This window comes from Pseudophryne corroboree, chromosome 6, assembly GCF_028390025.1.
Source record: "Pseudophryne corroboree isolate aPseCor3 chromosome 6, aPseCor3.hap2, whole genome shotgun sequence".
Classification (NCBI taxonomy): domain Eukaryota; kingdom Metazoa; phylum Chordata; class Amphibia; order Anura; family Myobatrachidae; genus Pseudophryne; species Pseudophryne corroboree.
Window position 1 is genome coordinate 66,756,526 of NC_086449.1, and position 13,834 is coordinate 66,770,359.

At 47.7% G+C, this 13,834-nt stretch overlaps 1 protein-coding gene across 4 annotated transcripts in view; it reads left to right on the top strand.

Moving 5' to 3' along the window:
• The window catches only part of LOC134936152 (oocyte zinc finger protein XlCOF7.1-like), a 70,596-nt gene that overhangs the window by 6,331 nt on the left and 50,431 nt on the right, over positions 1–13,834 (top strand). The window lies entirely within an intron of this gene.

The following is a 13,834-nucleotide window of genomic DNA, read 5'->3' on the forward strand; positions in this document are numbered from 1 at the left end:
CCATTAAACATAAGTTGAGTTGTCTCCGACCACACCAGAAGTTCTTAAATACGGTCCTCAAGGCACCCCAATGGTCCAGGTTTTAAGTTTTTCGATGCTTGGCTACAGTTGACTTAATTAGCGCTTCAGTCATTTTTAATAACCATTTGTGCTAAGCCATGTATATACATAAAACCTAGACCATTGAAGACCACGTTTTAGAACCTATTATATATGTATTGTGTGAAAAAGGGTACCACATTGCATTGTTTGGCTTATACACACTCTGTGCGTTTATACTGCTTGTATGACTATGGGGTATATTCATTTACAGTCGAAACTGCTGTCTTGCCGGAAAAACTGCCATTTTCGACTTTTTTTTAGGTCCGACCTATTCAATATACCCCATTTTTTCCGGCAAGTTGGGCATTTCGACTTGTCGGAAAACATGTGGATTGGCGGAATAGCCGCGTGCTTCTGTTGGAAACGGGGCCAAATTGCCCCCGTTTCCAACAATCTCAATCTGACTTTAAAAAAAAACAGTTAGATTGAGTAAATGAGATGGGGGTACGGGGCGGCAGGCTATGGGAGCAGCAGGGCAGGCAGGTACCTCTGTGACAGGCTGCTTGTGTACGGGTACAGAACCAGGGATCCCGCAGCCGCATTTGTGGACGCTCTGACAGTGCGGTGGAACTTCACAAAATCTGGCTATCCCCCCTCAGTAACCCTGTATCCTCTCTGCCATCCTCTGTGTACCACTCAGTTACCCTAGCCTCCCTTTTTTATTGTCCTCTATGTACTGCTCAGTCACCCTGTATCCTTTTACAGGTTGAGTATCCCTTATCCAAAATGCTTGGGACCAGAAGTATTTTGGATATCGGATTATTCCGTATTTTGGAATAATTGCATACCATAATGTGATATCATGGGGATGGGACCCAAGTCTAAGCACAGAATGCATTTATGTTTCATATACACCTTATGCACACAGCCTGAAGGTCATTTTAGCCAATATTTTTAATAACTTTGTGCATTAAGCAAAGTGTGTCTACATTCACACAATTCATTTATGTTTCATATACACCTTATATACACAGCCTGAAGGTCATTTAATACAATATTTTTAATATCTTTGTGTATTAAACAAAGCTTGTGTACAGTGAGCCATCAGAAAACAATGGTTTTACTATCTCAGTCTCACTCAAAAAATTCCGTATTTCGGAATATTCCGTATTTCGGAATATTTGGATATGGGATACTCAACCTGTATACTGTTCTCTATATACCCCAGTCAACCTATATTTTCTATACTGCCCTCTGTATACAGTACCATTCAGTTGTCCACCTAATGTATGCAAGTCTGCCTGTTATTGCTACATCTTTAGAACAGAATATAGTATGAAGAGATGAGGTTTTACAAAGAAGTAAAACAAAAAAGAGACTACATGCCTGTTCTGGGGCGCACTTGCAAATACATTTGTTACAATAAAAATTAACTTTTAATCGTTTTTATTAATTTAAAACTTACTAGGCTAAATGCGACAAACTATATTTGTGTATCAAAGAAACATCAGAACATCAAATTGTTAAAGTTTAGCGAAAATATCAGTGGAAAGATCTGACCACTCTATTATCAATCTCTTTCTCTGACGTCCTAGTGGATGCTGGGACTCCGTCAGGACCATGGGGAATAGCGGCTCCGCAGGAGACAGGGCACAAAATTTAAAAGTTTGACCACTAGGTGGTGTGTACTGGCTCCTCCCCCTATGACCCTCCTCCAAGCCTCAGTTAGGTTTTTGTGCCCGTCCGAGCAGGGTGCAATCTAGGTGGCTCTCCTAAAGAGCTGCTTAGAAAAAGTTTGTTAGGTTTTTTATTTTCAGTGAGTCCTGCTGGCAACAGGCTCACTGCAACGAGGGACTTAGGGGAGAAGAAGTGAACTCACCTGCGTGCAGGATGGATTTGCTTCTTAGGCTACTGGACACTAGCTCCAGAGGGACGATCACAGGTACAGCCTGGATGGGTCACCGGAGCCGCGCCGCCGACCCCCTTGCAGATGCCGAATAGAGAAGAGGTCCAGAAACCGGCGGCAGAAGACGTCTCAGTCTTCATGAGGTAGCGCACAGCACTGCAGCTGTGCGCCATTGCTCTCCGCACACTTCACACCAGCGGTCACTGAGGGTGCAGGGCGCTGGGGGGGGCGCCCTGGGCAGCAATGTAATATACCTATTCTGGATAAAATATATCACATATAGCCCCTGGGGCTATATGGATGTATTTAACCCCTGCCAGGTTCCAAAAAAACCGGGAGAAGAAGCCCACCGAAAAGGGGGCGGGGCCTATTCTCCTCAGCACACAGCGCCATTTTCCTGCCCAGCTCCGCTGCGAGGAAGGCTCCCAGGACTCTCCCCTGCACTGCACTACAGAAACAGGGTAAAAACAGAGAGGGGGGGCACTTATTGGCGATATTTATAATATTTGAGCTGCTATAAAGGGAACACACTTATTAAGGTTGTCCCTATATATATTTATAGCGCTTGGGTGTGTGCTGGCAAACTCTCCCTCTGTCTCCCCAAAGGGCTAGTGGGGTCCTGTCTTCTATCAGAGCATTCCCTGTGTGTCTGCTGTGTGTCGGTACGTGTGTGTCGACATGTATGAGGACGATGTTGGCGTGGAGGCGGAGCAATTGCCTGTAATGGTGATGTCCCCCCCTAGGGAGTCGACACCAGAATGGATGGCTTTGTTTATGGAATTACGGGATAGTGTCAGCACGCTACAAAAGTCGGTTGACGACATGAGACAGCCGGCAAACCAGTTAGTACCTGTCCAGGCGTCTCAGACACCGTCAGGGGCTGTAAAACGCCCTTTACCTCAGTCGGTCGACACAGACCCAGACACTGACACTGAATCCAGTGTCGACGGTGAAGAAACAAACGTATTTTCCAGTAGGGCCACACGTTATATGATCACGGCAATGAAGGAGGCTTTGCATATCTCTGATACTGCAAGTACCACAAAAAGGGGTATTATGTGGGGTGTGAAAAAACTACCGATAGTTTTTCCTGAATCAGAGGAACTGAATGAAGTGTGTGATGAAGCGTGGGTTACCCCAGATAGAAAACTGCTAATTTCAAAGAAGTTATTGGCATTATACCCTTTCCCGCCAGAGGTTAGGGCGCGCTGGGAAACACCTCCTAGGGTGGATAAGGCGCTCACACGCTTATCAAAGCAAGTGGCGTTACCGTCTCCTGATACGGCCGCCCTCAAGGATCCAGCTGATAGGAGGCTGGAGAATACATTAAAAAGTATATACACACATACGGGTGTTGTACTGAGACCAGCAATCGCCTCAGCCTGGATGTGCAGTGCTGGCGTGGCTTGGTCGGAGTCACTGTCTGAAAATATTGATACCCTGGATAGGGACAGTATTTTACTGACTATAGAGCAGTTAAAGGATGCATTTCTTTATATGCGAGATGCACAGAGAGACATTTGCACTCTGGCATCAAGAGTAAGTGCGATGTCCATATCTGCCAGAAGAAGTTTATGGACGCGCCAGTGGTCAGGTGATGCGGATTCCAAACGACATATGGAAGTATTGCCGTATAAGGGGGAGGAATTATTTGGGGTCGGTCTATCGGATCTGGTGGCCACGGCAACGGCCGGAAAATCCACCTTTTTACCCCAGGTCACCTCCCAGCAGAAAAAGCCGCAGGCTTTTCAGCCGCAGTCCTTTCGTTCCTATAAGAACAAACGAGCAAAAGGACATTCCTATTTGCCCCGAGGCAAAGGAAAGGGTAAGAGACTGCAACAAGCAGCTCCTTCCCAGGAGCAGAAGCCCTCCCCGGCTTCTACAAAGGCGTCAGCATGACGCTGGGACCTTACAAGCAGACTCAGGGGCGGTGGGGGGTCGCCTCAAACATTTCAGCGCACAGTGGGCTCACTCGCAGGTGGACCCCTGGATCCTGCAGGTAGTATCTCAGGGTTACAGGTTGGAATTCGAGAAGTCCCCTCCTCGCCGTTTCCTAAAGTCTGCTTTGCCAACGTCTCCCTCCGACAGGGCGACGGTATTGGAGGCCATTCCCAAGCTGTATTCTCAGCAGGTGATAGTCAAGGTACCCCTCCTACAACAGGGACAGGGGTATTACTCCACGCTATTTGTGGTACCGAAGCCGGACGGCTCGGTAAGACCGATTCTAAATCTAAAATCTCTGAACCTGTACATACAAAAATTCAAGTTCAAGATGGAGTCACTCAGAGCAGTGATAGCGAATCTGGAAGAAGGGGATTTTATGGTGTCCTTGGACATCAAGGATGCTTACCTTCATGTTCCAATTTGTCCTTCACAGGATTCTGAATTTTCCAAAATCCCAACTGATCCCGACGACACGTCTGTTGTTCCTAGGGATGATTCTGGACACTGTTCAGAAAAAGGTATTTCTTCCGGAGGAGAAAGCCAGGGAGTTATCCGATCTAGTCAGGAACCTCCTAAAACCAGGAAAAGTATCTGTGCATCAATGCACAAGAGTCCTGGGAAAAATGGTAGCTTCTTACGAAGCGATTCCATTCGGCAGATTCCATGCACGAACTTTTCAGTGGGATCTGCTGGACAAATGGTCCGGATCGCATCTGCAGATGCATCAGCGGATAAAATTGTCCACAAGGACAAGAGTGTCTCTGCTATGGTGGTTGCAGAGTGCTCATCTGTTAGAGGGCCGCAGATTCGGCATACAGAACTGGGTCCTAGTGACCACGGATGCCAGCCTGAGAGGCTGGGGAGCGGTCACACAGGGAAGAAACTTCCAGGGCGTGTGGTCAAGCCTGGAGACGTCTCTTCACATAAATATACTGGAGCTAAGAGCAATCTACAATGCTCTAAGCCTGGCAAAACCTCTGCTTCAGGGTCAGCCGGTGTTGATTCAGTCGGACAACATCACGGCAGTCGCCCACGTAAACAGACAGGGCGGCACAAGAAGCAGGAGGGCAATGGCAGAAGCTGCAAGGATTCTCCGCTGGGCAGAAAATCATGTGTTAGCACTGTCAGCTGTGTTCATCCCGGGAGTGGACAACTAGGAAGCAGACTTCCTCAGCAGACACGATCTGCACCCGGGAGAGTGGGGACTTCATCCAGAAGTCTTCCACATGATTGTGGTCCATTGGGAAAGACCAATGGTGGACATGATGGCGTCCCGCCTCAACAAAAAACTGGACAGGTATTGCGCCAGGTCAAGAGACCCTCAGGCAATAGCTGTAGACGCTCTGGTAACACCATGGGTGTACCAGTCAGTGTATGTGTTTCCTCCTCTGCCTCTCATACCAAAAGTACTGAGAATTATACGGCAAAGGGGAGTAAGAACGATACTCGTGGCTCCGGATTGGCCAAGAAGAACTTGGTACCCGGAACTTCAAGAGATGCTCACGGAAGATCCGGGGCCTCTATCTCTAAGACGGGACCTGCTTCAGCAGGGACCGTGTCTATTCCAAGACTTACCGCGGCTGCGTTTGACGGCATGGCGGTTGAACGCCGAATCCTAAGGGAAAAAGGCATTCCGGAAGAGGTCATCTCTACCCTGGTAAAAGCCAGGAAGGAGGTGACTGCACAACATTATCACCGCATTTGGAGAAAATATGTTGCGTGGTGTGAGGCCAGGAAGGCCCCGACGGAGGAATTTCAACTGGGTCGATTCCTACATTTCCTGCAAACAGGATTGTCTATGGGCCTCAAATTAGGGTCCATTAAGGTTCAAATGTCGGCCCTGTCGATATCTTACATGGAAAGTAACCATGCTACTGGCCCTGGCTTCAGCCAGGAGAGTGTCAGAATTGTCGGCTTTATCGTATAAAAGCCCATATCTGATTTTCCATTCGGACAGGGCAGAACTGCGGACGCGTCCTTACTTTCTGCCTAAGGTGGTTTCAGCGTTTCACCTGAACCAGCCTATTGTGGTGCCTGCGGCTACTAGCGATTTGGAGGATTCCAAGTTGCTGGACGTTGTCAGAGCATTGAAAATATATATTTCAAGGACGGCTGGAGTCAGAAAATCTGACTCGCTGTTTATACTGTATGCACCCAACAAGCTGGGTGCTCCTGCTTCTAAGCAGACGATTGCTCGTTGGATTTGTAGCACAATTCAACTTGCACATTCTGTGGCAGGCCTGCCACAGCCTAAATCTGTCAAGGCCCATTCCACAAGGAAGGTGGGCTCATCTTGGGCGGCTGCCCGAGGGGTCTCGGCATTACAACTCTGCCGAGCAGCTACGTGGTCAGGGGAGAACACGTTTGTAAAATTCTACAAATTTGATACCCTGGCTAAGGAGGACCTGGAGTTCTCTCATTCGGTGCTGCAGAGTCATCCGCACTCTCCCGCCCGTTTGGGAGCTTTGGTATAATCCCCATGGTCCTGACGGAGTCCCAGCATCCACTAGGACGTCAGAGAAAATAAGATTTCTCTATCGTCCTAAGTGGATGCTGGGGTTCCTGAAAGGACCATGGGGAATAGCGGCTCCGCAGGAGACAGGGCACAAAAAAGTAAAGCTTTTACCAGATCAGGTGGTGTGCACTGGCTCCTCCCCCTATGACCCTCCTCCAGACTCCAGTTAGATTTTGTGCCCGAACGAGAAGGGTGCAATCTAGGTGGCTCTCCTAAAGAGCTGCTTAGAGAAAGTTTAGCTTAGGTTTTTTACTTTACAGTGAGTCCTGCTGGCAACAGGATCACTGCAACGAGGGACTTAGGGGAGAAGTAGTGAACTCACCTGCGTGCAGAGTGGATTTGCTGCTTGGCTACTGGACACTAGCTCCAGAGGGACGATCACAGGTACAGCCTGGATGGTCACCGGAGCCGCGCCGCCGGCCCCCTTGCAGACGCTGAAGAGAGAAGAGGTCCAAAATCGGCGGCTGAAGACTCCTGAGTCTTCATAAAGGTAGCGCACAGCACTGCAGCTGTGCGCCATTTTCCTCTCAGCACACTTCACACAACAGTCACTGAGGGTGCAGAGCGCTGGGGGGGGCGCTCTGAGAGGCAAATAAAAACCTTATTAGAGGCAAAAAATACCTCACATATAGCCCACAGAGGCTATATGGAGATATTTAACCCCTGCCTAACTTCAAAAATAGCGGGAGACGAGCCCGCCGAAAAAGGGGCGGGGCCTATCTCCTCAGCACACAGCGCCATTTTCTCTCACAGAAAAGCTGGAGAGAAGGCTCCCAGGCTCTCCCCTGCACTGCACTACAGAAACAGGGTTAAAACAGAGAGGGGGGGCACTGATTTTGGCGATATTGTATATATATAAAAGATGCTATAAGGGAGAAACACTTATATAAGGTTGTCCCTATATAATTATAGCGTTTTTGGTGTGTGCTGGCAGACTCTCCCTCTGTCTCCCCAAAGGGCTAGTGGGTCCTGTCCTCTGTCAGAGCATTCCCGGTGTGTGTGCTGTGTGTCGGTACGTGTGTGTCGACATGTATGAGGACGATGTTGGTGAGGAGGCGGAGAAATTGCCTGTAATGGTGATGTCACTCTCTAGGGAGTCGACACCGGAATGGATGGCTTATTTAGAGAATTACGTGAGAATGTCAACACGCTGCAAGGTCGGTTGACGACATGAGACGGCCGACAATCTATTAGGACCGGTCCAGGCGTCTCAGAAACACCGTCAGGGGTTTTTAAAAAACGCCCATTTACCTCAGTCGGTCGACACAGACACAGACACGGACACTGAATACAGTGTCGACGGTGAATAAACAAACGTATTTCTCATTAGGGCCACACGTTAAGGGCAATGAAGGAGGTGTTACGTGTTTCTGATACTACAAGTACCACAAGAAAGGGTATTATGTGGGAGTGAAAAAACTACCGGTAGTTTTTCCTGAATCAGATAAAATAAAATGAAGTGTGTGATGATGCGTAGGGTTACCCCGATAGCAAATATTGGCGTTATACCCTTTCCCGCCAGAAATTAGGGTACGTTGGGAAACACCCCTTAGGGTGATAAGGCGCTCACACGCTTATCAAGTGGCGTTACCGTCTCCAGATACGGCCGCCCTCAAGGAGCCAGCTGATAGGAAGCTGGAAAAATATCCTAAAAAGTATATACACACATACGGTGGTTATACTGCGACCAGCGATCGCCATCAGCCTGGAGATGCAGTGCTGGGTTGGCTTGGTCGGATTCCCTGACTGAAAATATTTTATTCATGTACAGCATTTAATAGGATGCATTCTATATATATGTATGTGAGATGCACAGAGGGATATTTGCTCTCTGGCATCAAGATAAGTGCGTTGTCCATATCTCCCAGAAGATGTCAGGGACACGACAGTGGTCAGGTGATACAGATCCCATACGGCAGATGGAAGTATTGCTGTATAAAGGGAAGGAGTTATTTGGGGGTCGGTCCATCGGACCTGGGGACCACAGCAACAGCTGGGAAATCCAACCTTTTTACCCCAAGTTACATCTCAGCTAAAAAAGACACCGTCTTTTCAGCCTCAATCTTTCCTTTCCCATGAGGGCATGCAGGCAAAAGGCCAGTCATATCTGCCCAGACATAGAGGTAAGGGAAGTAGACTGCAGCAGGCAGCCCTTTCCCAGGAAAAGAAGCCCTCCACCGCGTCTGCCAAGTCCTCAGCATGACGCTGGGGCCGTGCAAGCGGACTCAAGGTGGGGGGGTAGTCTCAAGAGTCTCAGGGCGCAGTGGGATCACTCGCAAGTTGACCCCTAGATCGTACGTGTATTATCCCAGGGGTAAAGATTGGAGAGTCGAGACATCTTCTCCTCGCAGGTTCCTGAAGTCTGCTTTACCAACGGCTCCCTCCGACAGGGAGGCAGCATTGGAAACAATTCACAAGCTGTATATCCAGCAGGTGATAATCAAAGTACCCATCCTACGACAAGGAAAAGGGTATTATTTTTCCACACTATATTGTGGTACTGAAGCCAGACGGCTTGGTGACACATAGTCTAAATCTAAAATGTTTTGAACACTTACATAAAAGGTTCAAATCGAGATAAAGTCACTCAGAGCAGTGATAGCGAACCGGAAAAAAGGGGACTATATGGTGTCCCTGGACATCAAGGATTACCTCCATGTCCAAATTTTGTCCTTCTCATCAAGGGTACCTCTGGTTCGTGGTACAGAACTGTCAATATCAGTTTCAGACGATGCCGTTTGAATTATCCACGGCACCCCGGGCCTTTTTACCAAGGTAATGGCCGAAAAGATGTTTCTTCAAAGAAAAAAGGCATCTAAATTATCCCTTACTTGCACGACCTAAAAAGGGCAAGTTCCAGAGAACAGTTGGAGGTCGGAAGAGCACTATCTAAAGTAGTTCTTCGACGGCACGACTGGATTCTAAATATTCCAAGAATCGCAGCTGTTTTCCGACGATACGTCTGCTGTTCCTAGGGATGATTCTGGACACGGTTCAGAAAAAGGTTTTTCTTCCCGAGGAAAAAGCCAAGGAGTTATCCGACCTGTCAGGAACCTCCTAAAACCAGGAAAGGTGTCTGTACATCAATGCACAAGAGTCCTGGGAAAAATGGTGGCTTTTTACGAAGCAATTCCATTCGGCAGATTCCATGCAAGAATTTTCCAAAGGGATCTGTTGGACAAATGGTCAGGGTCGCATCCTCAGATGCACCTGCGAATAACCCTGTCGCCAAGGACAAGGGTATATCTTCTGTGGTGGTTGCAAAAGGCTCATCTATTGGAGGGCCGCAGATTCGGCATACAGGATTTGATCCTGGTGACCACGGACGCCAGCCTGAGAGGTTGGGGAGCAGTCACACAAGGAAGAAACTTCCAGGGGGTATGGACGAACCTGGAAAAGTCTCTTCACATAAACATTCTGGTACTAAGAGCAATCTAAAATGCTATAAGCCAGGCGGAACCACTCCTGCAAGGAAAACCGGTGTTGATTCAGTCGGACAACATCACGGCGGTCGCCCATGTAAACAGACAGGGCGGCACAAGAAGCAGGAGTGCAATGGCAGAAGCTACCAAGATTCTTCGCTGGGCGGAGAATCACGTAATAGCACTGTCAGCAGTGTTCTTCCCGGGCGTGGACAACTGGGAAGCAGACTTCCTCAGCAGACACGATATTCACCCGGGAGAGGGGGGTCTTCATCCAGAAGTCTTCCACATGCTAGTAAACTGTTGGGAAAGACCAATGGTAGACATGATGGCGTCTCGCCTCAACAAGAAACTGGACAAGTATTGCGCCAGGTCAAGAGATCCACAGGCAATAGCTGTGGACGCACTGGTAACACCTTGGGTGTACAAATCAGTATATGTGTTTCCTCCTCTGCCTCTCATACCAAAGGTATTGAAGATTATACGGTGAGGAGGAGTAAGAACAATACTAGTGGCTCCGGATTGGCCAAGAAGGACTTGGTACCCGGAACTTCAAGAGTTGGTCACGGACGACCCGTGCCCTCTACTTCTGAGAAGGGACCTGCTACAACAGGGTCCCTGTCTCTTTCAAGACTTACCGCGGCTGCGTTTGACGGCATGGCGGTTGAACGCCAGATCCTAAAAGGGAAAGGCATTCCAGAAGAAGTCATTCCTACCTTGATTAAGGCAAGGAAGGAAGTCACCGCGAAACATTATCACCGCATTTGGCGAAAATATGTCGCGTGGTGCGAGGATCGGAGTGTTCCGACGGAGGAATTTCAACTGGGTCGTTTCCTACATTTCCTACAATCAGGATTGTCTATGGGTCTCAAATTGAGATCTATTAAGGTTCAAATTTCGGCCCTGTCAATATTCTTCCAAAAAGAATTGGCCTCAGTTCCTGAGGTACAGACTTTTGTTAAAGGAGTACTGCATATACAGCCTCCTGTGGTGCCTCCGGTGGCACCGTGGGATCTAAATGTAGTTTTAGATTTCCTCAAATCCCATTGGTTTGAACCATTGAAAAAGGTGGATTTTAAATATCTCACATGGAAAGTGACTATGTTACTGGCCCTGGCTTCCGCCAGGAGAGTATCTGAATTGGCGGCTTTATCTTATAAAAGCCCTTATCTAATCTTCCATTCGGATAGGGCAGAACTGAGGACTCGTCCGCATTTTCTCCCTAAGGTGGTATCAGCGTTTCACCTGAACCAACCTATTGTGGTGCCTGCGGCCACTGGCGACTTGGAGGACTCCAAGTTGTTGGACGTTGTCAGAGCCTTAAAAATATACATTTCAAGGACGGCTGAAGTCAGAAAATCTGACTCGCTGTTGATACTATATGCACCCAACAAGTTGGGTGCCCCTGCTTCTAAGCAGACGATTGCTCGTTGGATTTGTAACACAATTCAACTTGCTCATTCTGTGGCAGGCCTGCCACAGCCTAAATCTGTTAAGGCCCATTCCACAAGGAAGGTGGGCTCATCTTGGGCGGCTGCCCGAGGGGTCTCGGCATTACAATTCTGCCGAGCAGCTACGTGGTCGGGGGAAAACACGTTTGTAAAATTCTACAAATTTGATACCCTGGCAAAAGAGGACTTGGAATTCTCTCATTCGGTGCTGCAGAGTCATCCGCACTCTCCCGCCCGTTTGGGAGCTTTGGTATAATCCCCATGGTCCTTTCAGGAACCCCAGCATCCACTTAGGACGATAGAGAAAATAAGAATTTACTTACCGATAATTCTATTTCTCGGAGTCCGTAGTGGATGCTGGGCGCCCATCCCAAGTGCGGATTATCTGCAATACTGTACATAGTTATTGTTATTGTTAACAAATTCGGGTTATATTGTTAAGGAGCCATCTTTAAGAGGCTCTTTCTGTTATCATACTGTTAACTGGGTTTAGATCACAAGTTGTACGGTGTGATTGGTGTGGCTGGTATGAGTCTTACCCGGGATTCAAATTGCCTCCCTTATTGTGTACGCTCGTCCGGGCACAGTACCTAACTGGAGTCTGGAGGAGGGTCATAGGGGGAGGAGCCAGTGCACACCACCTGATCTGGTAAAAGCTTTACTTTTTTGTGCCCTGTCTCCTGCGGAGCCGCTATTCCCCATGGTCCTTTCAGGAACCCCAGCATCCACTACGGACTCCGAGAAATAGAATTATCGGTAAGTAAATTCTTATTTTTACTTACCGATAAATCTATTTCTCGTAGTCCGTAGTGGATGCTGGGCGCCCATCCCAAGTGCGGATTGTCTGCAATACTTGTACATAGTTATTGTTACAAAAAAATCGGGTTGTTATTGTTGTGAGCCGTCTGTTCAGAGGCTCCTACGTTTGTCATACTGTTAACTGGGTTCAGATCACAAGTTGTACGGTGTGGCTGGTATGAGTCTTACCCGGGATTCAAAATCCTTCCTTATTGTGTACGCTCGTCCGGGCACAGTATCCTAACTGAGGCTTGGAGGAGGGTCATAGGGGGAGGAGCCAGTACACACCACCTAGTGGTCAAACTTTTAAATTTTGTGCCCTGTCTCCTGCGGAGCCGCTATTCCCCATGGTCCTGACGGTTTCCCAGCATCCACTACGGACTACGAGAAATAGATTTATCGGTAAGTAAAATCTTATTTTTGCAATGTTGATACATAAATAGTGAGGTTATCAAAATCCTATAAAAATAAAACATTATGAGATATTGGAGTTTCTATGTTCTCCCTTGTAGAGTTTTGTCACTTAAATAAGTGTCATCTCAGGATATGTGCCAACATTCACCTTTCAGATGTGTGGGTAACACAATCTCCTGGTATAGTAAAAAAAATATGAAATGTTGGAGTTTATATGTTCTCCCTTTTTTTTCCTTTGTGTTTTTTTTTACATTTTGTCACTTAAATAAGTGTCATCTCAGGATATGTGTCAACATCCACCTTTCAGATGTGTGGGTAACACAATCTCCTGGTATAGTAAAAAAATAAATAATGAATTATTGGAGTTTATATGTTCTCCCTTTTTTTTTTTTTTACTAGGATATCTATCTAGGAGAAAATCAATGTCATCTATACCAACCAATGTTTATCTACTGTGTTTAATGTATTGTGGAATGCTTTTCTGAGAAAATAGGTTGGTGAAGGGTCAGATTAAGTTATATAGGGACGGTAGTCTATGCTACGTGTTCATGCAGTGTTACTAGATAAGCAGCACTATGCCTTAAGATCTGACCAATGAAACCTCTGAGCAAATTGCTGGTACCTTGTGCTGTATCAAACAAGGTGTGTTTATTGTGTTCAATATATTGTGGAAACGCACCCTTTTGTGCAAATTATTGCGGATTGATGAATAGTTAAAATATGATATACAGGGGTGCAAGCCCATGCCACACATTTCTGTAGTGTCAGTACATATGTAGCACCAGGGGCGGATTGGCCCACCAGGACACCTTGACAGATTCCGGTAGGCTGGTCCCATATTCCCCCTCAGCCAGGCCAGTTCACACTCCAGATGGGCAGGCTCATACTGCTTCCAGTACTCGTGGTTCATTGAAATGCAATCCGGAAGTCAGGCTAGCGGGCACTTCCAGGTGCCGCTAGCTGTGAAAAGTGGTGAAGCTTTTCTACCAATGGGGGACCTTTTGAAGGTTAACCAGCCCAGCAGCATCCTCTCCCTGTCCCCGGCCAAAGGTATCTTCAATTAGCCCGGCCCAGGAGCAGCAACAAAGCAAGGGTCGGAGCCGAATTCACGACAACCGCTGCCGCCCCAGCTCCCGCACTCCCACTGAACTGGCCGTAGCGGCGACTGAGCACTGAAGGGGACCCGGCAGAGAAGTTATTTCTCTTACGTCCTAGAGGATGCTGGGGTCCACATTAGTACCATGAGGTATAGACGGGTCCACCAGGAGCCATTGGCACTTTAATAAGAGTGTGGGCTGGCTCCTCCCTCTATGCCCCTCCTGCCAGACTCGGTTTAGAAAAT